The sequence below is a fragment of the Panthera pardus genome, unplaced genomic scaffold (assembly GCF_024362965.1).
Source record: "Panthera pardus isolate Hobbes unplaced genomic scaffold, ASM2436296v1 HiC_scaffold_10, whole genome shotgun sequence".
NCBI classification, from domain to species: domain Eukaryota; kingdom Metazoa; phylum Chordata; class Mammalia; order Carnivora; family Felidae; genus Panthera; species Panthera pardus.
In genome coordinates, this window is record NW_026526655.1 from 53,526,925 (window position 1) to 53,533,161 (window position 6,237).

At 35.3% G+C, this 6,237-nt stretch overlaps 1 pseudogene; it reads left to right on the forward strand.

Moving 5' to 3' along the window:
* Positions 1-5,235: 5,235 nt before the first annotated feature.
* Positions 5,236-5,790, forward strand: LOC109273926 (stathmin-like; annotated as a pseudogene).
* Positions 5,791-6,237: the final 447 nt, after the last annotated feature.

The window sequence follows — 6,237 nt, forward strand, 5'->3', positions numbered from 1 at the left end:
TTAATTTAATGCATCATATCAATAGAATGAAAAATTAAAATCACACAATTATCTCGATAAACACCAGAAAAGCATTTGACAAAATCCAGTAACTTTTCATAATAAAGCCACATGACAATGAAGGAATACGAGGAAACTTCCTCAACCTGGTAAAGGCCACCGTCAAAAAACATTATAGCTAACACCATACATAATGGTGAAAGACTAGATGCCCTACCCCTAAGATCAGGAACAAGACAAAAATGCTTTTTTCAGCACTTTTGTTCAACATTCTACTGGAGGTTCAAATTAGGACAATATAGGCAAGAAACAGAATACATCCAGATTGGAAAAGAAGAAGTAAAACTATATCCAAAGAAGGGCGCCCGGGGGGCTCAGTCCATTAAGCATTGGACTTCAGCTCAGGTCATGATCTTGCAGTTCGTGAGTTTGAGCCCGGCATCGGGCTCTGTGCTGACAGCTCAGAGCCTGGAGCTTACTTCAGATTCTGTGTCTCCCTCTCTCTCTTCCCCTTCCCAACTCACACTCTGTTTCTCTATCTCAAAAATAAACATTAAAAATAAATTTAAAAATAATAAATAAAAACTATGTCCAAACACAGGTGCCATGATACTGTATAAAAGAAATCCTAGAGAATACACTAAAAAATTATTAAAACTAAAAAAAAAAATTAATTCAGCAAGTTTTCAGAATATAAGGACAATATACAAAAATCAATAGTATTTCTATGAACCAGCAATGAATAATCTCAATACAAAAATAAGAAAAACATAATTTTTACAATAGCATCAAAATGAATAAAACACTTAGGAACAAACTCAACAAAAGAAGTGCAAAACTCATAGGGCACCTGGGTGGCTCAGTCATTTAAGCATCTAACTTCAGCTCAGGTCATGATCTCACCATTAGTGAGTTCGAGCCCCATGTAGGGCTCTCTGCTGACAGCTCAGAGTCTGGAGCCTGCTTCAGATCCTGTATCTCCCTCTTTCTATGCCCTTCCCCCACTCATGCTCTGTCTCTCTCAAAAATAAACATTAATTTTAAAAAAAAGTGAAAAACTCATACTTTGAAATTTACAAAACACTGTTGAAGGAAATTAAGGAAAATCTAAGCAAATGGAAAAAACATCCATGAGCGTGGGTTGGAAGACTTAATATGGCAATACTCCTCAAACTGATCTACAGATTCAACAGAATGCCTATGAGAAATTCCATCTGACTTATTTGTAGAAATTCACAGGCTGATTGTAAAATTTATATGTAATTACATAGGACCCAGAATAGACAAAACAATCTTGAAAAAGAGTAACAAAGTAGGAGTACTTATATTTCCTGATTTTAAACTTGCTACAAGTCATTGGTAATCAAAACTGTGTGGTACTCACAAAAGTATAAACATATAAATGAATGGAATAGAACTGAGTCAAGAAATAAAATCATATGTCTATGGCCAACTTAGTTTTTGACAAGGGTGCCAAAACCATTTAATAGGGAGTATTTCAACAGATGGAGGTGGAATTACTGAAGAGGTATGTGTAAAAGATTGAAGCTGGACCTTTGCCCCACGATACACAAAAATTAACTCAAAATAGATCAAAGGCATAATTGTAAAACTATAACTCAAAAAAAAGCAAAGGATATGTTCCCTTGGATTTGAAAAAGATTCTCAGATATGACATCACAAGCACAAGCGACAAAAGAAAAATAGATACCTGAATTTCAGCAAAATCAGAAATGTTTGTGCTTCCAAGGATACCACTGAGAAAGTGAAAAGCCAACCCACAAAATGGAGACAAAATAAATCACATACCTGATAAGAGACTTGTATCCAAAGTATACAAAGAACTTTTACAACTCAGTACTAGAGAGACACATAGCCATTTTTTTAAAAAGAGGTGAAATATTTAAATGAACGTTTTTCCAAGGAAGATATCGAAGTGGGCACCAACCACATAAAAAGATATTCAACACCATTAGTCATCACAGAAATGTAAATTAAAACCACGGCATACCACTTTGTACCTACTAGGACATTAGAATCAAAAGCCAGATAATAACAAATGTTGACAAGAACGTGAAAAAAATCTGAACTTTCCTACACTGCTGGTAAGAATGTAAAATGGTGCAGCCACTTTTCAATAGCAATTTCTCAAACATTTAAATGTAGAGTTTAAATAAGTTACCATATGATCTACTAATTCCACTTCTTATATATACCCAAAAGAACTGAAAGTAGGCATTCAAATAAATAGTTGTACACAAATAATTAAGCAACACTGTTTACAACAGGCAAGAGGTGGAAATAACCCACATGTCCAACTGATGAATGGATAAATAATATATGGTATATCCATACAATGGAAATATTATTCAACCATAATAATTAATAGATTATTGATACATGCTGCAGCATGAATAAACCTTGAACACATTATGCTAAGTAAAAGAAGCCAGTAACAGAAGACTAAATGTTAATTATTCCATTTATATAAAATATCCAGAATTAACAAATCAATAGAGCTAAAAAGCAGATTAGTGGGTGCCTAGGGATGGGCAGGGAGTAAAGAGAAACAAGTAGGGATGGTAATACTAAAGTGAATAGGGTTTCTTTTTGAGGTCATGAAAATGTTCTAAAATCTACTGTTGTAATGGTAGGAGTCATTTGTGAATGTACTAAAACCCTTTGAAATGCACATTGTAATGGCACAATTGTACGGTATGTGAATGATCTCTCAGTTAAGATCCTTTTTAAAAAGCATTGTTCTGAGGGCGCCTGGGTGGCTCCATCTGTTAAGGGTCGAACTTTGGCTCAGGTCATGATGCTCCAGTTTGTGAGTTTGAGCCCTGCATCAGGCTCTCTGCTGTCAGTGCAGCAGACAGATCCTCTGTTTCCCTCTCTCTCTGCCCCTACCCCACTCTCATGCATGCTTGCTCTCTCTCTCTCTCTGTCCCTCTCAAAAATAAACCTTAAAAAAAAACAGTATTCTAGTTTGAAAACTAAAGTTATTGACTCCCAACATAAAATAATTAAAAGTCTACAAAATAAATGTGATGTTTATTTCATTGATCATTAAATTTAATATTAATAACAATTTAAGTTACCCAGTACAATTTGTAGATTAGATTGTCTCATTTCAAAATAATTCTCTAGTAAGCATTATTATTCTTTAGAAATCAGAACCAAACACAAATAATTTAAACAACAAAACTATAAAAAGCATTTACATCTTGTTCACTGTGCAGAAATTATACTTAATGAGACGTGAGTACACTTATGAGTTCTTCGTAAGATATAAAACACAATTTTCAAGAGCTAAGTGTTGCACACTAACAAACTCTTAAAATGTCCCTACTTTTACATGTCTTTCCCCACAGGCACATGCCCAGACATTGTGTTTGTCAGTAAAAAAGCCTTACTATTGCAATGTCATTCCTCTTGACTCAACACATTTTCTTTTCCAGGGACTCTTGGCCCCAGCTTTCTCCTCAGGTTTTGATCATTAATTCTTTTTTGTCATCTTTCAGCACACCAAGGCTTATGCTTTCAAGTAAGAAATATGGAAAATGTGAACTGATAAACCTATAACATGGACTGAACAGATAAAGCACTACAGTATGGATTAGCTCATTTTCATGCAAATGTCTTTATTAAGAGAAAATGTCTTTGTGTCAAGAAAGAAGGGTTAAAAGTGCTACTCTATAAATACCTGAAGTGAAATTCGTACAGTACATAAAATTATTCCTCTTGCAATAAAATTATAGCTATTAAGTATTTTAAATGTGGACAATCATCAAGATAGAAAGCTTAGAGACACTTTGGAGATAGATTATCCTAGGTTTGGATCTCTTGTCTTTCACTAACTGGTTGGATGATCTTGAGCCAGTTGCCCAAATTCAGTTCTCTTATTTTTATAAAAGAGAGTAATAAATTATGCATACATCATAACATTATAAGGAAAAAAAAGGACTATGCCTAGCAAAAGTAGGTATTCAAAAATTTTTCCTATCTTAATATTCTATAAAATAGTGATATCCATAATGGCACCACTGGCCATTCAAGAAATGTTGATTCCTAACAGGAATGCTTGATTCCTAACAGCTAAAAAGATTGATTCTGTTTGTTCTAAATACACACAGGTAGATCAGACACTATCGGTAGACGACAAATACATCTTCTCCCTACTGCTTCATACTCCTTAACCTTTTATAATATCTAATAAAATAGTTCCCAAAGAGCTTCCTGTGAAAACTGAGGAGTATAGACTCCAGAACAGGGCAATCACTGGAGCACATGTGATAATTAATAGGCAACAGGCACTCAAGTTTACCGACAGTAAAATAATTGGTCATCCCTCCCTCTTTGGTGTAGCACTGCATCTACAGACTATCTTACATCATAGGGATGTCATGAAGAACCAAAGACCTAATAGAAACTCATGAGATGATTATAGGCACCAAGTGCCTACTGAATTAATGAAAGATAAATAAAGCACAAAAGAAGTAAAGGAAGGGAAGGAACGAAGGAAAGACAAAGTTATCCTCAACTGCAGAATAAAGAAAAAGCAACTTGAGTAAGGTCAAGAAAACATGTTAAATAGAATACTTGAGAGAAGCCTTCTAAATGTTTCTAAATATCTGACGTGATTTTCTTTCTTTCGACTTGCATTTCTTTCCATTCTTCACTTTCCTTCACAAATCAATTCTTGTGAAACTGTCCTGTACCTATAATGGAAGGGCACACACATAGTGATAGAAATTTTCTAATGAACTATGGCTCAGAAGATAGATTCTGACCTTTTCATACACCTTCCCTGGATCCTTTCAAAGTTAAGCTTAAAAGAACTGGAGTCAGGAAGAGTTGGGGATTGATTCAGTTAAGTCAATTTCTAAAGCGGTCTGGAAATGAACCATATGGATGAGAACGGGATTTACTTGTTTGTGTTTATATTTTCTTTTTGGAAAAATAAGACCATATATTTCCTACTAGTGGAGGAAGGAAAGAGATCGTTTTGAAAGTGTCTTTATGGTCAAAATGATTTATGAAACAAACGGTGGTGTATCTTCAATTAATATAACAAAATCTAAGCAAAGAGTTGAAAAACCACATAGTATTTTTAAAGTTTTTAAAATTGTGATTAAAACTACATAACATAAAATTTACCATCTTGGAGAGTGTGGCCAGGTGGCTCAGACCAAGCAGGGTTTTCCTTACCAGCGGACTGAGTAGAACGCACTGCCAGTCTTGTAGTCCATTCACCATGGCTTCTTCTGATATCCCCGTGAAAGAACTGGAGAAGTATGCCTCAGGCCAGGCTTTTAAGCTGATTCTCAGCCCTCAGTCAAATGAATCTGTCCCAGAATTCCCCCTTTCCCCTTCAAATAAGGATCTTTCCCTGGAGGAAATTCAGAAGAAATTAGAAGCTGCAGAAGAAAAACACAAGTCCCAAGAAGCCAAAGTCTTGAAGCAGCTTACCAAGGAACGAGAACATGAAAAAGTGCTTCAGAAAGCAACAGCAGAGAACAACTTTGGTAAAATGGCAGAAGAAAAGCTGACCCACAAAATGGATGCCAATAAACAGATCAAGAGGCACAAATGGCTGCCAAACTGGAGCATTTGCGAGAGAAGGGCAAGCACATGAAGAATGTGAAGTGTGCAAGAACAAAGACTCCAAAGATCCTGCTGATGAAACTGAAGCTGACTAATTTGTTCTGAGAACTGACTTTCTCCTCTTCCCTTTCCCAAATATCCAAAGACTGTACTGGCCAGTGTCATTTCATTTTTGCCGTCCTGACAAATATTCTAGAAGCTAATGTAGGACTATATAGGTAGATCTAGATTGTATGTTGTTGTTTTAGAGGCTAACGGGTAAAGACTCTTCTCCTAAAGTGTTTCTCATGTAGCTATTTTTCTTGTTGTATCTTTTCTATTTCAGTACACTTGGCTGGGTTAATGGCTAGTACAGTACTGGCTCTGTAAAAAAACATGTTTGTGAAAAGAGTATATAGTGGCTTCTTTCAAACTGTTAGATGTTACATCTGTTCACATTTAAATCCCAATTCTGTCCTGATCTTACCAGATGCTCCTGTACTTAACTGGCTAATAAAACTGCATAGTGCTATTGAAAAAAAAATTACCATCTTAACCATTTTAAAATTTACAGTTCAACAGTGTTAAGTATATTCATATTATTGTGAAACAGATATTTGGAACCTTTTCATCTTGCAAATCTGAAACTCT